Here is a 23,342-nt window from a genome sequence, read left to right on the forward strand (position 1 = left end):
ATGTTTTCATTTAGGTTTCCTGAGACATACTTGTGTCCAATAAAACATTGAGAAACATGCCTTTTTAATGTTTATTTAGTTTTTTTTTTTAATTTTTTTTTCAACGTTTATTTATTTTTGACAGAGAGAGACAGAGCATGAACGGGGGACGGGCAGAGAGAGAGAGGGAGACACAGAATCGGAAACAGGCTCCAGGCTCTGAGCCATCAGCACAGAGCCTGACGCAGGGCTCGAACTCACGGACCGCGAGATCGTGACCTGGCTGAAGTCGGACGCTTAACCGACTGCGCCACCCAGGCGCCCCTGTTTATTTAGTTTTGAGAGAGAGAAAGAGAGAGTGCAAGCAGGAAAGGGAAGAGGAAGCGGGAGACACAGAATCCAAAGCAGGCTCCAGGCTCTGAGCTGTCCCCACAGAGCACGGGGCTCGAATGCACGAATCGCAAGACCATGACCTGAGTCAAAGTCAGTTGCTTAACTGACTGAGCCACCCAGACACCCTGAGAAGCATGACTTTTTAAGGTATATTATTTATTTTTAATGCAGACCTTTTTTCCAGATCCATGGCTGTACTCTAAAAACAGCATTTTTATAAGCATATTGTTTGTTGCATATAACTATATATGAAAATATGTAAAATATGCAGTTGGGTGCCATTGATAACTGGTAGCAGCACACCATCTACCTAAATACAAGAATTACCAGCAACAAGTTATTAAGCACTTATTGTTAACTAAGCATTTTATAAAAGTGATTTTTGATTCTCACAATCTCCCTGAAATTTATTACCCCATGTTTGATGAAAATAAGGTTCAGGGACACTTGGATAGCTCATTTGCTTAGGCATCTGACTCTTGATTTTGGCTCAGGTCATGATCTCACCTGAGATCACCAGGGTGAGTTCAAGCCCTGCCACAGGCTCTGTGTTGACAGTGTGGAGCCTGCTTAGGATTCTCTCTCTTCCTCTCTCTCTCTGCCCCTCCCCTGCTTACATGTTCTCTCTCTCAAAATAAATAAACAAACTTTAAAAAAATTATTTGAAGAACATAAGGTTCAGAGAGGTGAAGTCAATGTTTACCTAACTAGAGACAGTAACAGCTGGGATTTAAATATTCAGGTTTGTTTGTTTGTTTTTTTAAGATTTTGTTTTTAAGTAATCTCTACACCCACCATGGAGCTTGAACTGACAACCCTGATATCAAGAGTTGCATGCTCCACTGACTGAGCCAGCCAGGCATCCTTAAATATTCAGTTTTAATGCCCATCATATGTGCGTTCGTTTTCCTCCTTCCTTCCCTTCCCCCTTCCACCTTTCCATCTGTCTTTCCTCCTCCTTTCTTCTCCTTTCTTTTATTGAAATATTTATTAACTGCCTCTTTCCACTAGATAAAGCTATCTTTCTGGTATAAATTCTGTGACAGGTAGTTATGTCCATTATGAGTGTTCATGACCATACTGAAATTTTGGTAACCATGCAAATGATACTGGGAAGTAATCTAAGGAGCTAGTTCTTATGGCTGAGTTTATGGCTCATAACTCAATGAAGCACTTAGTTTGTGGTTTTACTGTGTGCTTAAAAAAACTTATCTTTGTTTTATAGCTGTGATTTATAGCTAGGATTTTCCAAGTGACCTTATTTTTGTTAGCCATCATGCCTTCTCCACTTTCCCCTCCAGACACATACGATTTACCTGTATAATATAGTCAATTGGTCTGAGTAAAGTGTCCAATGGTCTGAATGGATGGCCTTGGTTTATATGTTCCGGTAGTTCTCCCACACATTAAGGCCTTTGCTTACTCATTAGCTAGCAGATGTCTGGATGGATAAGGTATGTGAGAAATAGGGTAAGGTCCCATGGCAGGGTCTCATTCTGCCATCCAGGAGCCAAACATCACCCCTTCAACTACTCCCCTCTGCATATTTCTTCTACACTTAAATGATATAGATCTATATAAATATAGATAATATATAGATATATAGATATAATCTGTATTTATATAGATCTATATCTATATCTATATTTATATCTGTCTTCCTCAACTTACACTGGGGTTATATCCTGATAATCCCCTTGTAAGCTGAAAATACTGTAGTCGAAATGCATTTCTTAAACATGCTCACAACACTTAAATTAGCCTACTTTTGGGAAAAATCACCGAAAAGAAAGCCTATTTTATAATATTTTGTAAGTGTTGTCTATCTCATGTAAATTACTGAATACTGTTCTGGAAGGGAAAAACAGAGTGGTTATATGGGTGCATAATGGTTGTAAGTGTATCACTTGTTCACCCTCGTGATGGCGTGGCTGAATGGGAACTCACTGGCCAGCATCACAAGAATGTGTACCCCATATTGCTAGTCTGGGAAAAGATCGAAATCCAAAATTTGAGGTACAGTTGCTAGTGAACATGTGTCACTTTTGCACCATCGTAAAGTTGAAATTTGTTAGGTCAAACTACAACTAACTCCAGGACCATCTGTATAAGATGTAACTTACCTTTGTTGACTTGTCTTTCTTTACTAAGTGGCAAAAGCTCCATGAAAGTAAATTATCTTATATCTTAAATTATCTCATTTAGCATGTGAATGGTACCTTAAAGTCTCCCTAACAATGCTGATTGAATGGAATAGTGTTGAGTAAGTATGGTGATGCTTTACAATGTCACTGTAGCCTAGCAGGTGGACTCTAAAATTCTGTGTAAAACATACTTAGATATTTTCCTCACCCTGGATCAAAATCTGTAGCCGGAAACCACGCTGTTACTTCCCCACAGCCAGCATTCACATTGGCACAGCACTTCCCCCCCAACACAAAGCACTTTCACATGCATTAATTCTAGGGGTCTTCAAAGCAATTCTACATGTCACTATAAGTTATTATTTCTCTCACTTTCTACATCAGGAAAAAGCGATTTAGAAAGGCTGAATGATTTGTCCAAAGCTCCATAGCTACTGACTATGATGTTGGACTCAAAATCAAGTCTCCTGACCCGAAATCAGTGTTCTTTCTCCTCATAGCACAATCTCTCTTCAAAACCTGTCAGTGATCTCATTCAACACCTTCTTGTCTCATTCAGCACTGCTCTGTGTGCGCACGCACTCAGGAGCACACAGAACTATAAAATTTTTTTTTTATGTTTATTCACTTTTTGAGAGACAGAGTGTGAACAGGGCAGGAGCACAGAGAGAGGGGAACACAGAATCCAAAGCAGGCTCCAGGCTCAGAGGTGTCAACACAGAGCCTGATGCAGGGCTTGAACTCATGAGCTATGAGATCGTGACCTGAGCTGAAGTCAGATGCTTAATCCAGTGAGCCACCCAGGCACCCTGGGAGCACACAGAACTATAAAGAGCTAAGACTTCCATGTTACTTTTGAGTCAATCACTATTATAACAAGTTTACCCTTATAACCACCCAATGCCTTGTTATGTTCATTTTTTAAGTACGCTCTATGCCCAACATGGGGCTTGAATTCACAACTCTGAGATCAAGTGTCACAGGCTCTACCAACTGTGCCAGCCAGTCACCTCCTTATTATGTTCATTTTACAGGTAAAGAAACGGAGTCAGAGAGATGACATTAGGCTCTGTTTAAATGAAAAATGCATGAAACCGTAGGTTTTATTTGTTTTAACTTTTAGGCATGTGGTAGAAAAAGGGATGAGCTAATAATCTTATGGCTCAACAAAGAAAATTCATAACTATTTCTGTTTTCAAAAGGAGATGTATCCATTTAAATATTACTGCCAGAACCAGGAAAGAAAAGAAGACAACAATCAGAATTACAGTCTTCTTAGAAATTACATTTTTCAGAACATTACAGTAGTCTCTGACATTCAGATATCATATCCTTTCTTATGTATAACATTTGCAAAGACAGTTCAATGATAAAAATATTAGCTGTTTTTTGCAATTGGAAGGAAGAGGGAACATTTCCCTTTTTTACCTTGCAAAAAGACATTTAAACTCTGGCTAGAAATCACCTAGTTTCAAGACCCACTATTGGAATTTCATTGGTTAACACTGAAAGAAAAGAATAAACAAACTTGAGAAGCTCAAACGTTACACTATGGAAAGGAAACAGCAGAATGGAATTATTAACAATGGAATATGGAGGATATGATATTTTGCCTCTACAGCTAGCACAATATATAAAAGGACAAGCTCTACCTTCCTGGAAAACACAAAAACAAAAACTCTGTATAGCAATCAAGAGTTAAATACAAACTCAATGCTTATTACTAGATTATGTAAGATTATTTTGTAAATAACTTATGCTAACAGTAATGTAGTTAAGTTCAGAGAAGAAAACTTGAATCCCCAGGGAGGAGAGCTGTTGGAGTAGGTCTCTGTCCTCAATTGGTGTTCATTGAGAAGATTTGAATACGAGATAATTACCTTTCTAATCAGGGGCAGAATGTCCATTCCTGTTTTCCAGAACTATTCTCCCTCGCAGACTATACAATCTTTAGAGATAACTCATTTCATTAATGACGTACTATGTGACAGATTTTTGTAGCAGGATTTGAGATCTCAAGAGATGAATGAGATAAACATCCTGATCTTAAAATGTTCACAGCCTAAAAGCAAATATATCAATATATCTATTATATGTGAATACATAGATCTGGTTATGGATATAGATGTAGATATAGGATAGGTATAGTGGCACACTGAGGATGAAAGGAGACAAAACACTTTGAATCAAGCACATCGTAAGTACTCAGTCCTCCTATTACTACTAACAATTTTGCCTTAAGAATGTATTCAGTGTTTTTAAAAAAGGTCAGATAACTATGTCTAAAGAAGACCTTTTTTTATAGAGTTTGAGTCATTCCTTCTTTGGGACAAGAGGTTGGACTTGAAGAGCATTTCCCAAAGTGTGTTTCACAGGACAGTAAAAGAGCAGAATCGCATTAAGGTGCTAATGAGAGAAAGGGTTCCCTGGTATCAGGTTTCTTCACTAAAGAACTTTTCAAAAACATCTGTTTACCAGTGTGTATTGGAAATCCCTTTAGAGGCATAGAAAGTATCCATCTTTTCCCAAACGTATTTGACCATCAAACCTCTACGTGAGGAGCACTTCACAGGACAACAGTAGCAGGAAATGCCAGAGTAGATATTTTTCTAATTCTCGTAATTGACTCTTCCTAAACAAGGTAGCCTTACTTGACTGTAAAGAAAACCAAGTAGCCTTTTACTATGTTAAGATTATGGGCGCCATCTAGTGTTCATGCATTGTCTAAACATGGCAGCCTGAATTTGGAGGGTTCCAAAGCTCCATTGTAGAATTTTATTATCCCCCACTTCCCCCTCCTCACCAAAACTACAGAACTAAAGTAGCTAAGAAACTGAAAGAGAAATAATCTTTAGGCTACATTCTATACACATACTGTGAGTGATATTTTCTAATTTCTCCTTTATGTATTCTACTTCTTGGGCATTTTTTATAAGGAGTCTTATCCGATAATTGAACCATATTCTTGAGGTATTGGTGCCGGAGAATTTAGGACATTCAACATGCAATCACATTAACTAGTGCAGTAGCTTCCTCAGGCATTCTTCCTGCAGAGGAAAAGATAAAAATGGTTCTGTTATTATTTGTTTCAATGCTTTGTTATGAAAAATGTGGAGCAGAGCATGTAGAAGTAATACCCCTATAATGAGATTCTTTTCTGTATCACCATGCAATTTTAGTTTTTTTCATTCCTCAGAACCCTCAGAAAGAGCACCTCAGCTGACCTTGCTAAGTCTAAAGCTCACCCTTGATGGACTTCAAGTATTTCTCTGTGTTCCAAAATACATGGCTGGGAATACGTGTTGCCAAAAGCGAAACACTGCAGTTGTTGAGGTGAAGGTACAATAGATAATCATGCATCTTTACATTGAAGTTGAAATTGTATTGTGGATTTGGAAAGAGTACAAATAAGTCACAGATCACCTGGATGTTTCATTAATTCTCAGGTTACCTTGCTACCTTCATGTTTAGAGCACATATGCCAGATCCTTACTGTCACATTATTCAAATAGAATGTGAGCAATATATACACTATTCATCATCCTGGGACACTGATAAAGTCACCTTTCTCTTGTTAACCTCACATGACACTTCTCCATTGCTTTCAGTATTATGCCTGAAATCCAGCCCTCCTCCTGCTCCCACCTCAAAAAAAGTCCCAAATTATTTCTTTAATTCCCTGAAGTGATCCTCTTAAGAGCTTACAAACCCATACCTTTCAGTGACCATATAGTATGGGCCATCTGCTTAAGGGCCTATGTCTCTATATTCCTAAAACCAGCACCCCTCAAGATACCAAAGAGGCTCTGAGGCCCATGCAGGTGTGGGGACAAGAGCAATCTCCCCAGCTCTGTGCTATGTCACCTTGTTTCAAAAGCACACCAGCTCAGACTAGCAGTTTTACTAAGCCGCCCCACCTAACCGCACCTTAAGCTCCTCTCCTCTCATCCTCAACACTTTGAGTCACCCAAACTCCAGCAAAACCTTCACCCTCCCCTAGGACTTTATCTGACTGAGCTCCACACATTCCACCTTTCCCCAACAAAAGGCAGACAAGAGTCAGAGACTAAAATTAGCTTAAACACAGCAGTATGTGTTTCCAAACAGGAATGACTCAACATCTGCATTTGGATTAAGGGGAATTTCACACCTTTCCCCAAGAAAATGGGTAGATATTTATCCTCTGTATACAGCTTTGTAACTGACAGGCCGTCTTCTAATTTTGTTCAAAAAACAAAAACAAAAAAACAATATTTGCTGAAGGGAATTATGAATATTTTTGGCAAATTAAACAACAGTAGTGGGTTTTTTTTGGGTGTGTTTTGGGTTTTTTGTTTGTTTGTTTGTTTGCTTGTTTGGGTTTTTTGTGCCCTCCTGTGCTTTCTCATCAAAGTATCAGGAATGCCAGGGTCCTCTCTCAGCAGGGCACCCTACTAAACACCTTTGAAGAAAAATCTAACCAAGCAGAATTGAGGATGTTTTTGAAAAGATTAAGACTTTTTGCCCCAACCCTGACCAGTTAAATTCAGGTTTCTGGCCCAGAAAGCATGTGAAGCCTCCCACAAAACTTGTGTGCCTGTTCCATGCATCTCCTGAACCCCACTTTCTCTAGACTCACTGACTCTTCAGTCTCTGGCTTTTGCCTCTCAGGAGCCCACTCAGACTTCTCTCCACCTTACTGGACTTGTCTTCATGGCCACCTCAGAGCCCAACAGCGCCCCTCCTCAGGGATCACCTCAAGTAAAAACAGTGGAGCCAGTGAAAAGGCTCTAAGGGAGACAGTTTTCCTCAGCCTTGGCTTCAGAGTATCACCATCCAGGGTGATGCCTGGCCCACCCACCGAAAAGTAGGGATTTAGTAAGGCCTAGCTATGCCCCATAAGTCCTTTATTACGATAGATATCCCAGGACATAAAAACATCCCCTATCACATATAACATTCAACCTTTGGGAAGAGCAAGCCTTTTAAAAGTATATCTTATCATGCCATTTCTCCCCTCTTATTAAAAATTTTCAGGGGCGCCTGGGTGGCGCAGTCGGTTAAGCGTCCGACTTCAGCCAGGTCACGATCTTGCGGTCCGTGAGTTCGAGCCCCGCGTCGGGCTCTGGGCTGATGGCTCAGAGCCTGGAGCCTGTTTCCCTTTCTGTGTCTCCCTCTCTCTCTGCCCCTCCCCCATTCATGCTCTGTCTCTCTCTGTCCCAAAAATAAATAAAAAACGTTGAAAAAAAAAATTAAAAAAAAAAAAAATTTTCAGTGACTTTCTGTTGTTCTTAAGGTAAAGTCCAAATTTCTTAACATGGCCTACAGGGCTTTATAGGATCTAGCTCCTGCCTGCCTCACCTGCCACAGATACACCACTTCCCCTACTCTCACTGTGTCCCAGTCACCCCGGCTTCTTTTCTCCTCCAATCAGGGGCAATACTCAAAATACTTAGCAACTTGACACATATAATTCAGCACCAGCCCATCCAGTGAATGGCCATAGTGCCAAACTACAGGCTGGTAGGGAAGTGGAGTCTTCTGGCAGCCAGGGTTGTGGGTCACTTGGGGAGGGCTCAGGGCGGGAATTACTTATTGGCAATTCACATGGAAGTGTTTCATTATTATAACAAAAGGAATAGCCATGTTCCTTTGGTGCAAACTCCGACCAGGTGCAAACTCCGTGCAAACTCCATGGTGCAAACTCCGACCAGGTGCCTGTACATGTACTAAATTTTCTCTGCAAAAGAACTCAGAGTGAGCAAGGACCTTCTATTACCTAAAAGGGGACCAGAGAATGCATGGATTGTCCTAGACTTCATTTAGAAAGCATCTCCATTGTCTGACATTGAATCTGGCTAATGAACGATACCTATCAAATGAATAAACCCAATAAACTTTATGGGCATAGTACCAAAGGAAAATTATAATTGCTATTTTCTGATACATTTCTTGAGTACTGCGTATTGTTACTAATACTCTCTATATCACAACTTGTAGAACTACAGCAAGAATAGTATCAGGAGAGAGGCATCTGGATGTCTCAGCTGGTTAAGCATCTGACTTCAGCTTAGGTCATGATCTCGCAGTCTGTGAGTTCAAGCCCCACATCGGGTTCTGTGCTGACAGCTCAGAGCCTGGAGTCTGCTTCAGATTCTTTGTCTCCCTCTCTCTCTGCCCCCTCCCCACCTCACACTCTGTCTCTTTCTCAAAAATAAATAAACATTAAAAAAAAAGATATTCTGAATCTTCAGGACACAAAGGACCCTTTGGGACACAGGTCTGGATAAATACAAATGAGAGGAACACTAGGATTCCCAGCTGCCTTCAGAGAAGTAGGCAAGGATGAGTCTTTCATTCATTCATTAAACATTTGCTCAGTAGCTAGGTTCTGTTAAGCACTGGGGCGTAGAGATGAATCATAGTCTGTGCCCTCTGAAGAAGTGTCAGAGGATCTAGATGTTGCTTCTAAGTCACCTCAGTCTTAGAATCTATGTGGACAGTGGCTTCCTGTGGTGGCTCATTCATCTTGTAAAATGTTCTATGATTTCAGACATTTATGTTTTTCTCACTATATGGACTTAAAGTATGGACAGCCTCAGACATAAGCAAACTGACAAATTCAATTTTCTTTCTGAAGGCTGGCATTATAGAAAGCATAGCTTTGAAATCAGAAGTAATAGAGGTTCAAATACCACTGTCATTGCTGCTTATCTGTGTGATCTTGGGCAAATAATTTCATGTTCTGTTCAAGGTTGTTAGGATTCGGTGAAATCATAGTACATTACCCAGAACAATACTTGTACTACGCAGATACTCAATAAATATTATTCACTTTATCCCCAATTCTCCACTGTTCTTCCTTTGTCTTTATTGGGAAACATCTTCTCCAGAAAGCAGAAAGCCTTCTCATGTTCCCAGGCTGGGCTAATGACAGCCTCTTTTTGCCCATGTGCTGCCCCAGAATTTTCCATCAGTACTTCCCGTGTTATGTTGGAAATCATCATCTATGTGTGTGCCTCCCCACATAAGCCCGTATGTTCACTAAGGACACAACTACATTTTTTCATGATTCAGCATATCTTAAAGCTTTTAGCTTTCTGGCCAATGGAATATATTTTCCAAATCAGACAGACGCTTTCCTAGTTGACTAATAAGAATTCCAATAGATTAGGAACATATTAGGTAAATTATTCTATTACATGCTAAATGCTAAATACATGATATTAGCTTTAAAATATGTTTATAATATATACTCCTTTTCCAAAAAGATGTTTAGATGATTAAGAGTTACTATATAAGCCTCAAGAGTGAACACTTGATCCTAAGCCTTCTCCATGTAAGCATTGACAATGCTCATCATGGCTGACCCCTGATAAAGGGGAAAACTTGGAGAGATCTCTAGTTTAAGGAATGAGTGATCTTCAACTGAAAGTGTACTGATTTTTTAGCTCCAATATGCTTTTGCCTTTGACTAACCTACTTTACTAGCTAATCTCTAATAACTCTTCCATTTGCATCAATATTTCTAGGTACAAAGTCCCTTGCTGTGGACATTATTTCATTTGATCCACATAGCATTCCTTCAGGATGGGTTGGAAAGTAATCATTTTGCCACTTTATATGGGAAGAAACTGAAGAGTTCAGTGATTTTCTTACCCAAAATTACCAAGACACCAGGAGAAAGCTTTCTATCGCAACCAGCTTCCTCACCTGTAATGCTAACTACTCTAGGAATGTGCCTGATGGGAGCATGGGTGGTGAATTATGTGTGAAGAGTTCTGGACTCCAGACAGCAGACCTGTTGGTTACTTAAATGAAAAAGTAATTTGTTGGAGAAATAACAAATTGGTCTCTGGATCTTCAGCAAGGCTGGGGAACCAGGGTCAGAGGCCAGGGGAGGAAATCCTGCTGAAAGACAGTCTGTTAAAAAATGCTGTTTTTAAGGTCATCACCACTGGCCACTTACCACCAGGCCACACTGCAAGAGGTGCTGTATTTAGTCTTATCCCCATTTCTGGCAGAACTCCTGAAGCCCTTGCAATTTTCTAAGTGATGAAAACATCGAATAAAGTAATGTATTTAAGCCATTGGCACAGTGCCTAATGAGAACTAATTATTCACTCATACATTCATTCATTCATTCATTCATTCATTCATTCATAAACAGTTTATTCAGGAGCCATTATGTTCCAGAAACTATTATAAGTATTAGAAATATAAGAGTTAAAAAAAGAAAAAGAAAAAGAGGCAAATTGCTGCCTCATGATTCTTACATTTTAGCGGGAAAAGCAAAGAATTTATTTTTTTAAGTAATGGATAAGTAAATTATATAATCTATTAGAAGGTGTAGAAAACCAATGGAGTAGTATAAGGGGAATTTGGAGTCCAGAGAGAGGAGTTGAAAGTTTAAATAAGGTCATCAGGGTGGGCCTCACTGAGAAGGTGACATGGTAGCAAAGACTTAAAGGCAGGGAAAGTGGGCCACGCAAGTGTCTGGGGTAGTTCCAGACAGAGGCAACAGCCAGCCTCAAGTCTATGTGGGGTGCATGGCCGGTGTATTGAGAAAGCTCCTCTAGCAGGACTGGGGTGGGAGAAAGGGAGAAGAGTAGCAGGTGAGGACAGAAGAATAATGGGCAGGTCATGGAAAGCACAGCCTCACAGTCCCCTGTGACAGCTTGGCTTTCATTCTGGGAACCAGGAAGAGCCATGGAGGATTATAAGCAGAGAAGTGACAAGATATGAATTCACTTACATTTTAAGAGGATCACTCTGACCACTGTGTTGACAGCAAGACCCAGGGACAAGGATAGAAGCAGGAGGCAAGCTTGGAGTCTATGTGAATAATCAGCCTGAGAGAGAGAAGAAGAATGGATAACCATGGTAGAAGTGGAGGAAGTAAGGAGTGATTCTGGATTTGTTTATGAGGGAGAGTTAACAGATTTCCTGAAAGATTGGTGTGGGGTAAAAGAGAAAGGAAGTTGTCAAGGGTGACTGCAAACTCTTCTGCCTGAACATAAGACAAGCAGAGTTTCTACTGGTTGAGATGGAGATACTTCTCCAGGTAGAACAGGTAACAGGTAGAGATAAACTCAGCCTAGCACACAAAGGTCCTCCTCAGGAAGAAGAGGAGGAACAAGGAAAGTAGGAGGAATCAGGTAGAATCCAGGAGCTAAGAAGAGAAAGTCTTTCCAGAGAGTGGGACCAACTGCTTCAAATGCTATTGGTCAGTCACATAAGACTGGAAATTAACTGCTGAATTTAACATGGAACTTACTGATTCAAATGAAAAAACAATGTCCATAGTGTAATTGAGTGAGAATACATATGGAGCAGATTTCTGATAGAATGGAAGGAAAGGACTAATGACAGTGATTGCAGATATCTTCCTTTAAGTTTTGCTGAAAAGGGGAATAGAATGGGATGAGAGGGTAGAGTTTGTTTTTATAACAGGTCTTGTATGTTGATGGAAACAGTGTTTATGTGTTGATATAGAGAGGGGAAAATTGGTTATTTATTTATCAGTTCACCTAAATATGATGTGATGGAAAGCACATCATATGTATGACTATAATTCTTATTTTTTAATTCTTTAAGAATTAAATGCCTCCAATTATTAAATACTTCCTATTGATCTATTGTGTTTATTGCTATATTCCCAGAGCCTGAACAGGTCCTGACACTTCACAGGTGTCAAATATGAAGCACAACTCAAGTACTATGCTGGGTGCTAGAGGGAAGAGAGAGGTAAACCAGGCATTGATCCCTCCTTCATGGGATGCTAACCTAGTAGAGAGATAGAGCATGAGTATGGTTATAATGCATGGCAGATGTGATAGAAAAGAACAACCTCATTGTTTTAGTCTTCTCATCCTACTATTTTGTTGTTTAAAATAAATAAGTTCCTTGGTATTATCACCTCTTTCTTTCTCTCTTTCTTTTTTCTTCTTCTTCTTCTTCCTCCTCCTTTTCCTCCTCCTCCTCCTCTTCTTCCTTCTCCTCCTCTTCTTCCTTCTCCTCCTCCTCCTTCTCCTTCTTCTCCTTCTTCTCCTCCTCCTCCTTCTTCTTCACCACCACCACCAGCAGCACTCACTTCCCCACATAGAATGCCCATCCTCAATGACTGACACATGAAAGGAGAGTCAATGAGCACCCCCACCAGCAGCACTCCCCCTTGCATGAGCTACTTCCCTTTCTACTACCCCAAATTCCCAAGGGTGGTTTTGGCCCTTGCTCTGGTTCCTAATTTCTGGCCAGGTTCTAAGCAACTGCAGGACTTGAAGCAACAGCAATCATGGGTCAGGAGGTATGAACTTTGAGCTAGTGTGTAGGTTGGGGAACCCACATGACTCATGCAGGCTGACAGAAAAGAGAGGAGAGACACATGCTGAATGGGAATAGGATCCCTCTGAGACCCACATAAAGATCATGATGACATGGCAAGCTTTAAGAACAAAGAGTTAAATAGCTGGATCTTTGCCCTCCTGGGTCTCGAGTCTAATGGCAGATCAGATCAGGGAGAAGGAAGACAAACCCTTAAATAAGACCATATTAAGAGGCATAAGGAACTAGGATAGTGTGCAAGGGTAATGAAGAGAATATTGAGAACGAGTAAGGAATAAGAGCAGACAGATGCTACAGTAGTTGTAGGTCATCAAATTGTTCCCCTGCAGAAAATCCTATCTTTGTCTCCATGGAAATACCCATGGTTGGGGTCAGGGTGGTATTACTGATGTTCTGAAATTACAGCGTCTGAAAATTGAATACTGAAAATTGCTAAAAACAAAATTCTTAACATATAGTAGACACTTAGTACATTTTTAGAATTATAAAAACATATCAAGAAGGAAGGAATTAGGATTATGTTTGAAGCCATAGCCTGTTATAAATGATTTTAATTGTTAAGATCAATTGCAGGTAGAAAAGTATGATGGAGACTGGTTTGGTGAAAACTAACCAGGCAAAGCACCTGAGATGATCACCAGGTGCACTAGTTATTATAGTTAAGACCTTCAAGAGTTCAAAGGAGGGAGAAATTTATTGAACAGAGAGGAGGCCAAATTAAAGGGCATACAAAAGATCCCTAAGCCCTAAGCAGGGTTCAGATATATGGGAGATGGCCTCTCCCCTCCCCCTGATCCTGTGTCCCCACAGTTCAGTAATGCCCCATGTTTTCCTTTTGGTCTTGGTTTGTGTGCATGAATATCTCCTCAACAGACTTTGAGTTCCTTGAGGATAGAGGTGTGTCTTGACCATAACTGTGTCCCAGGGCCTAAGTGCTAAGCACACAGAGCTGTTAGTGAGTGTTGAATAAGTTAGTGAATGAAAGAACTTGAAGAAACCTTCCCTTGGGGAAGGAAAACCCTTTGAGGCTTTTGTTCCAAATTTTTCACTGAAATGCATACATGACTTTGAAGTTGTCTGTGTCATCTATGATCCAAGATATTTGCCTCAGTTTTCCAGTTTAAGTGTTGTTTGGGAGAAAAAATACTAAGCCAAAAAGCTTACAAGAAAATGACTGAAGTGTGGGTCAGCGAATGGTATCCCAAGGGTAGCAGAGGAAGCTCTCCATACTACGTATTTACTGTGCGCTTGGAAGGTCAGGACCCACTTACACATCAGTAAACCTCTTCCTCAGTCCCCAGGCCCACATTATTATCTGATCCAGGAAAAAGTAATCTTCAGGGATTCTTTTCAATGGAAACATCTACTCTCTTGTCCTAAAAGCCCTGAAGACAAGATAAATCACTCCGAAGGCAGGCACTAAGGTCTGGACTCTTCAGTCAGAACCATATTTATCTCATTGGGTATCGTTGATCCAGTGGTGCTACGTGATAACAAGGATAATAATTCATTGTTTCTGGATACTTTCTAGTTTACAGAGCAATTTTATGTGTTAATTCTCATAGCAAACTTGTAATAGGCAGGGGATGCACCGTTATTATAGTTCATACTTTTCATGAAGAAACCAAGTCACGGAGAAGTTAAATAAGTGCATAAAAAGCAGCCAAATTAAATAGAACCCTGGATACTTAACTGTTCTTTTTTAATACATTTTCCAGATATTTGCATATACATAGAAACCTAGTACTCTAAGATACAGTAAATAGCACATTGCGACTGAGGTTATTTCCTGAGAATCCACTAGATGGCAGTAAAAGATTTTGCATAGAACTGTGTATACTTGGTGTCTTACCTGTTTGCTGGGATTTTGTACTAATCCTATTTGCACCAGGTTTTTTTTTTTTTTTCCACGTTTTTATTTATTTTTGGGACAGAGAGAGACAGAGCATGAATGGGGGAGGGGCAGAGAGAGAGGGAGACACAGAATCGGAAACAGGCTCCAGGCTCTGAGCCATCAGCCCAGAGCCTGACGCGGGGCTCGAACTCGCGGACCGCGAGATCGTGACCTGGCTGAAGTCGGACGCTTAACCGACTGCGCCACCCAGGCGCCCCTGTACTAATCCTATTTGATTGCAGTTTTAAAACTGTTAGATTTTAAAACTGTTAGACTTTTAAAATATAATTCAAGGAATTAAAAGTGAATTAAAATTTTAAAGAATGTGTGGATTTGTTGCTTGTCTTAACATTGTGGAAGTCCCATTTTTACAGGTAACAAAGCACTGAGAATCAGCCAGGAGTCCTAGGAAGCCAAAACTCCTTGAGAAATCTCAGAATGAGAATGTTGCCCTTTCCTTAACAGGAACTGATCAATGATTCTGCTGCTTGAAGGAAAGAGAGGTATCAGTGAAGGGCCAGTAGTTAATCTTCTGTATAATTTCATTGCTTGTTATTTCTCTATGTTCACATCTACCTTGGAGGGAAGCTTTCCTGATGGACCATGCTGGAAATGTTGCTGTGATCCAAACTACAAAAACATTTATTGCCTACATCTCTCATGTTTTGTGTGCAACATAAACTGCACGAAATTATGGCTATTTTTTTCATGTATTTTTATTTTGCTGACACATTTATGACAGTCTGAATCCCAGATTGAGGAATTTGAGCTCAAGGAAAAGTAGCTTCCAGGTACAGCCACTCAGTACAATCTGAGCAAATCCCTGACCACCACCCCCTCTTAAACCAGGGAGACTCATGACCTCTCAAGGGCCTTTCAGCTCTAACATTCTAGAACTGTATGTATTTGAGGAAACTTTGGGTGTGAAAAAGGACACACTGAAATCTTCTTAAATAATTACTTGATAATCAATAACTAGAACTTTCCCTTTAAATAATGAGTTTAAAAAACGAAAGTAAAACAGTGAAGGCATGCATTGATGTTTTGTCAGAGTATACTGGTTATAAATTAATCAGAATTAAATTAATCAGAATAAAGTCTAAATTCCCCATCATAGCTTTTCAAAAAATTTGTCTGGCTCATCTCTGAAACCCTCATTTCTCCATTATCTAACCTTATTTAACATCGTTTCTTTCCTTGGAAAACGCTCCACACCCCACATCCTTCTGAATAACTTCTATTCATCCTTCAGATCTCGGGTTACTTTGAGGCACTCTCAAAGTGCCTTCTAACTACTTTTCTCCCAAATCCCACCCTAGTGTTCACAACATACAGAAACACATTCAGGTTAGAGTTTCTTAATGCATGCAATATACCCAGTTCTTTCCTATGACAACATTTACCACACCAATTTACAATGACATACTTAATACTCTATTTTTCTCAATAGATTGTAAGCCAGGAAAATGTCTGTCTTGTTCTTATGATACATAATATATATACTTTAAATATTTAATAATTGAGTATAACGTTAGGTTATTACTTTAAGTCAGTAGATTCTTTTTGAAGGTAATAAAATGATGCATAGCCAATAATGCACAACACTGTACATCTGAGTTGTGCAGGGCACAATGCTAGTAGGCACTGTCCCTATAGCTTGACAATTAAAGTGTTACCAAATGATAGAAAGGTATGTTACAATAGTTAAAGAATGTTTGTAAGATTGTGCCTAACATCTCAAAAATAAAAATGTGAAAAATGTAGTTATGTCTTCTGCATAACAACCGCTAGATGGCAATGAAAGCAAACATTGAATATCTTATGAAGGGTAAACAGAATCGTAATTTTTTTTTTTCTGATTAAAATCTAGAAGGATGATCTTATGTTTGGGGTCGTTAATAGGACCTGTGGGCTGTAGTTTCTGTGATTACAGGTTTAGCAGTTATAATTACCTTTCTGGTGTGGTATTAAAACCCAGATTATCTGTGATAATACTATCCCATTTTGTGCACTATCTCATTTGAATTTCCCACAAAACTAGCAGGGAATATATTCTTGTCCATTTTCCAATGGAAAAACAGGTTCTGAGGTATTAAACCAGTAAGTATCCATAAGAAAGCAAACTACTGACACAAACTCTGTAAGTACTTATTGACTGCTTACACTTACGAGGCATACAGAATTTCTTGCCTAGGCAGACAGTCCAGGAAAACACAGTTCCAAAAATTAATTGCACCAGTTTAGAATGGAGACATAGGGCAGCAGCTCCTTTGAAGAAGATCTTTTGGTTTTAGGTGACCACAGGTGGCTGTCAGATCCTGCTGCCACATTATCTACCTAGAAGCTAATTACAGCAATGTAGTGCTGGTGCCTAGGAAGGAGACATGCTTGTGGACTCCACTGTGGTTAGGACCTTCCTAGGGTTATATGTTCCATTCCAGTCACTGCATTCTCATAAAGGAATCAAGAAGCAACAGACTAGGATTAATGTACATGATATATTAGAAGGCGAAAGGGAAATTGTGAAGCCCTGAAGAGGGGGCTCAAGGGAAATGGAGTTAGAGACGGGGATGCTTAAGCACGTTAGGTCTAGAGTCATAAAGAGTAGTTCTAACCTGGCATACACACTAAAAGTAGAAAACTGGGGCGCCTGGGTGGCGCAGTCGGTTAAGCGTCCGACTTCAGCCAGGTCACGATCTCGCAGCCCGTGAGTTCGAGCCCCGCGTCAGGCTCTGGGCTGATGGCTCAGAGCCTGGAGCCTGTTTCCCATTCTGTGTCTCCCTCTCTCTCTGGCCCTCCCCCGTTCATGCTCTGTCTCTCTCTCTGTCCCAAAAATAAATAAACGTTGAAAAAAAAAAATTAAAAAAAAAAAAGTAGAAAACTAATGAATCCAGCAGTCTAGGTTGGCCCTTTATGCATTTCCAATGCAGAAGTCAGTATGCATTTGTAAAATGGTGAAACTCAGGATTCATTTACTCAAGAAGCCCTTGACTTCCTCTGTCTGAGCAGACACGAGAAGTCCTTTCTGTGGGCCCCTGTAAAGCCTGCAGGAGATAGGGCTGGCCTCACACGGCTGTAGTGGCCAGGTGAAAGGGAGGTAAAGCAGCGAGCGGCTTCTTCCCTCCTTGCTCAGTGAGAGAGCCTCCACCTCTTGTTCATCTTGAGTGAGCTGCTGTGAGCAGGACCATGGGAGTCCTGCAAGTCTGCCAGGTAGTGGGTGCTACAGGAGGGCATTTCCTTGGTGTGGAGAAGGCTCTGTGTCTCCTGCAGCAGATGGGCATCCAGCCTGGACTCAGCTGGCCCCATACCTGCATGTCTAAGATGGCAATGCCAAGCATTAATATTAACTTATGGTGAATTTTACCTCCATGGAGGTAATTCATCTCAATAAGGTCTCCATTACAGGAACTGGATCGGTTGGTATGGGCCGGGCTATCACCATTTTATTAGAAGAGCCTGAGTGATGAAGCTGCCTTTGTGGATGTTGATGAAAGCAAACTGAAGGGTGAGACAGTGGATCTTAAACATGGCAGTCCTTTCATGAAAATGCCAAAATTGTTTCCAGCAAAGATTGCCTTATTACTGTAAGCTCCAATTAAGGGATTATCACAGCAGGTGCACACCAATAAAAAGTTCTAGGGGCCGTGTCAGATGTACAGCTGTATTTCTTAGCTCACACACCACCACTGAAAACAAATACCAGCCATTTGCAAAACACTTGGAAGGAGGGAGTTGGAAGAAATGGAAGTATTTTTTATTTGCTTAAGTTTTAAGGATGGAGAGAGTAAATGCCTTCTACTTACTGGGGGGAGTTTCATAGAAGTAGGATTTAAATTGGGATTTCCCAAGGCAAGTATGGCAGTATGACATGTGGCTGTCAATATGATGGAGCTTTCCCAGCCCAGTGGAGAGCACAGATGGAAGTTCACAAGCTACTGGGAAAGGATGCTGACAGCAACACTGGAAGTGCTTGTGTGAATCACTGGTTTTGGAAACCTGTACCCCTGCGTACATTCTCATGTCTTCATTTTAGTTTCCTTTGAGCATTTTAAACACTTCTCCTCCCACATATCCTCTCACACTTCTCCTACGCACTCCCAATCCTCTGTATCTCCTACATACATAGCCAAGAAAAAAAAGAAAAGAAAAATAAACGAAATCTCTCTCTTTTATACAAATTTCCTCTAATCTTTTGCTCAGTAATATGTCATAGTCAGAACAAGTTCCAGCTTGTTAGCTGATATTCCTATGTTGTTCCCTTGAAATAGTCAGAGATTGCTCTTTCCCTTAAAAGCCAACAATAACTTACCCTGTTGCCCGAGGCTGAAATTTCCACCATATCAAACTCAAATTTGAACCTTTTAACACTACTCTGGAGAGAAGGACCAGGAAGATTTATTTTACCATTTATTCCTTCATCTAAAAAACAAATGACTTAAATTTTACCCATTCAACCTTTTTAAACCAGGAAAGAATCCCCCCAGAATAATTTTTAAGTCTTATATGCCATTCATATTGAAAAGTATAAAATTGAAATTTGCTTTTAGTAGTAGCATCCACTAGTGGTATTAAGCTGAACCATGCGAAATTGTCCCTTTGGTAGGTCAAGTCAAATATTGGCAAAATTGCATGATTCAAGTCAATATGGATTTATAATCCTCACAGCAGTCTCAATCCTACATCTCTTGGGTAGAGGTTACAGCTAGAGACAGTACCATATAAGGAGCCTTCATAGGGCTCAGGGAAAAAAGTTACCCTTATTGGTTTACTCTTTTAAATATGATATTAAAGCAGGAATGTTTTTCAATTTCCCATATTAAAAACAGCAGCCATCTTTCCTTGAGTAGTTTTTTGTATGAATCATCTTATCTTATTAGGTCCTCAATGTAACTACACACCTCTTTGAGAGGGGATATTCCTATCATCACTTCATAGATGTGAAAATAAAGTCTCAGAACAGGCAACTTGTTCAGAATCATACAGTAGGTATACAGCAGTGCCGAAATTCCAAACCTGAATCTGCTGGACAAAACCCACGCTCTTTCCCCTCTATCACACTGCCCTCATTGATTTAAAGAGAGAGAGAGAGAGAGATCTCCAAAATGAAATGTTGATTATCATCAGCACTTAATAGTATGGATACATGTTAAGTTTCTTGCATAGAAACTTTGACTTTCTACAATTGTAGTCTTTGAAATGAAATCCTGTAAAATAGGAAATCCTCATTTAGAGCCTGAACTCAAGAACAAAGGTTGTCTAAATAATCTTGGCGTCCTTGACACATGGCATAGGACCTGAAACATAGTAAGTCTAAATTAAATGCTTCTAGAATGAGTATTTGCATGAGTAAACAAAGGAATGACTTTTATAATGGAGAGAGACAGAATAGGTACATAGCCCTCTGCAAAGAGAATCAAACATCTTCCAGTCTATATGTATTTTTAAACTTCATGATTGAATCACAGAACATAACTCTGAATGGGACCTCATAGACTCCTTTGCACAATGTTTGTTTGTTTAATAAATGAAGGAACTAAAGCATAAAATTCCAAAGCTAATTGGTGACAGGGTCATATCTACTGAACATTCTGGAAAATATACCAGTCTCTGGATTTTGTCACCTATTGGGATATAAAAGCACTAATCAAAATAGGGAATTATGATTATTTATATTTTAATACATAGGACTTATATTTTAATGCATAGGATAAATATGTATGTGACTGTACATACACACACATATACATAAGCACAAACAGCTTGCTTTCTTTAAAGAAATAATAAAGATAATTGTTTTTATTGTATACATGGATAAAGATCAGCATTAGCCAGGAATATCTACATGCCTGAAAGTCAAATACAAGTTGTTTGCTTTGAGAACCCCACCCATTTACTAACCCTTGGGTGTATTTGTACTCCAGAAAGGAAATTTATATGGCCAGACACCCATAAGCCAGCTTTAAAGAAGAAAAAAAAGGTAAATTTTCATAGATAGAACAAATACTTTTACATATGTTATCCTAAAAAACACATTGTATGATTATACACATTTTTCTTAGTGACTTATGATTTTTAACACACATTTATTTTGTTTTCTAGTCATCAAAAAAGCCACACATTTTTCCTGGTTTACCTGCCTTTCTCATTATACCTGGTTTTCAGAAGAAGCAATATTTAAAATCAACGTATTCTCTGTAAATGGGCAGTGTGGATGCATTATCACCTATTGTTATCTAATATTCATGGTTTTCATCTGCCATTTCACATGTTTCCAATGGAACTTTTCCCGAGTGCTTCTTCAACCCCATATTTTGTATCTGGGGTACATACTAAAATTATATCAACACAGTGATGTTTTCATGCTTTTAAGAGAGAATGATTTTTTGGTGAAGGATGGATAAGAAATGGAAGTTACTGGGGTGCCTCGGTGGCTCAGTTGGTTAAGCATCCGACTTCCAGCTCAGGTCATGATCTCATGGTTCCTGAGTTCGAGCCCTGCCTGGGGCTCTGTGCTGATAGCCTGCAGCATAGAGCCTGCTTTGGATTCTGTGTCTCCCTTTCTCCCTGCCCCTCCTCCATCCATGCTCTGTCTCTCTCTCTGTCTCTCTCTCTCTCTCTCTCAAAAATAAATAAACATTAAAAAAATTAAAAAAAAAAAAAAAGAAATGGAAGTTACCATGGATGTGTAAGCCTTGAGTTATGCTCATACCCTAAAGCCCAAAGTTAAGCTGCTGTTAACTGGCCGGTTCTAGGTAAGGAGTTAGGGGCAGATGGGGAGGCAACCCTGGAATCTAGAATATTCAGCTTGTAATAGCAATGTTAGCAAGGAGGCAAACATTCTATCAGTTTTCTTGATATGCGGCAGTGTTCTACATTAGACAGGAACAAGTGGGCTTTTTAAGAAATGTTTTACAGCAGCTCCAGGGCCCTGTAAATCACTGGGAAGTTGCCTAGAAAGGCTGATGTAGAAAAGCCCTAACTTAAGGCTTGTCCTTGCTTTAGAGCCACAGAGCATTAAATATAAGCAAGACAGCCTAGCATTTGAAAATGCAAGCAGAGATCATTTTATTTCAGTTTGAGAGCAAGGTCCTGTAGTTTGCCTAAATTTGACAGTCAACCCAGTGTTTTAGTTGTGTTAATGGTAGAACAAGAAAACTTTTTAATTTTCTTTTAGCGTAATTATAGGGCTTTCACAGAAAGTCAGTTTGGACTTCAAATGGAGAATAATATTCTGCTTAGGTGGTAAACACAGAAAGTCCTAGGCTGTTCTCGCAACAAAGCAGGAGAAATCAACCAGAGAAGAGAAAAGAGGATGTAGCAAGAAAGTGGAGGCAGATCGGTCAGAGGGAGGGGGTTGGAGAAAGGCGAGAGAGATCAGCGGCAGGAGGAGGGAATCTGAAGCAGCGGCAGAGGAAAGGTAAGGAAGGGGAAGAGAAGGGAATGTGGTCACAGATGCAGACGCAGAGATCCGGAGAGGATCAAAGAGGTGAGACCCTGAGGGGGCGGCGGGAGGAAAAGCGGGAGGAGGTAGAGAAGCCTCACCTGAGAATCAAAGGACCCCACCCTTACAGTGCAGTGTACGTGGTAACTTTTCTAGTTGGCTAGATGTTCCGCAAGAGAGGAAACAATGCAAATAGGAAGCTGCCTGCGATGCCAAATTGTAAAGGGAAAAGATAAAGGAAGGGGATTTTAAAGAATTCGGAATTACATGTTTGGGTTCCTGGGTACTCTGAGCACCGAGAACAGCAAGGGCTGGTCGCGTGCATTTCATTCTGGTGCTGGCGACCCTGAGTGTAGTGGATGGAGTTTGAGAGTTCCCAGTCCTAGTCCTGGTTTCGGGCAGACTCCAGTGCTCCTCCTCCTGAGCCGGCTACTGCCCCTACACTTAGGAACTTAATACTGGCCCCTCTCTGAGATGTGGCAGCGCCAGTGGCCGGTGAACGCTTGCAGCCACTCTCACACAGCTGGCCCCAGCCAGCATAGGGGGAAGCACGGCTCAAGGAGTGACCTGGGTGGGGAGGCTCCGGAACTTGGCCACGGGAACACAAAAGGGTTTGATGCTAATTCCGATGCCCTGAGGGGTTCTTGAGCTCTCCACAAAGCCCAAAGTGTCTGAGCTGCTGAAGGGAGCTAGCCTCCCGCACTAAGATGACCTGGGCTAAAAGGAGCAGCCCGGATAGACCAGGGCTGTGACAACACATCTGGAGGGGGCTGTTTTATGGAGATGGAAAGGCAGAGTGGCCCATGGTGATGGCAGGCACTGATAGAAGCTGAGGTGGCTGTTAGAAGTCGTCATTTTTTGGTCTGTTGTGAAGGGATGTACATGTGGAGGGTGTCAACTCAGCAGCACCCTGGCATAGGTGACTGTCAGAGGAGTGTCACCTGCAGACCTGAGGTTTGGAGGCAGCCAACATGACAGAAGAGGGTAGTATAAGTATAGGAGAGAAAGAACACAGTCTATATCACAGACCAGAGCTCTAACCCACCTCTGCTGGTTTGGAAACTTTTAACATCCCTGTGCCTCAATTTCCCCCTTGTAAAAACTGACCTCAGAAAAGTTCTTGAGAGGATTAGCATTAACAAGCCCAGCACAGTACCCTCTTGCCCAG

At 40.5% G+C, this 23,342-nt stretch overlaps 1 protein-coding gene across 10 annotated transcripts in view; it reads left to right on the top strand.

The window, feature by feature from the left end:
- DLG2 (discs large MAGUK scaffold protein 2) overlaps positions 1-23,342 on the top strand; it is a 1,224,822-nt gene that overhangs the window by 880,619 nt on the left and 320,861 nt on the right. The window lies entirely within an intron of this gene.

Source organism: Lynx rufus, unplaced genomic scaffold (genome assembly GCF_022079265.1).
Source record: "Lynx rufus isolate CCGP_SWC_20201006 ecotype Redwood Valley unplaced genomic scaffold, mLynRuf1.p SCAF_9, whole genome shotgun sequence".
Taxonomy (NCBI): Eukaryota; Metazoa; Chordata; class Mammalia; order Carnivora; family Felidae; genus Lynx; species Lynx rufus.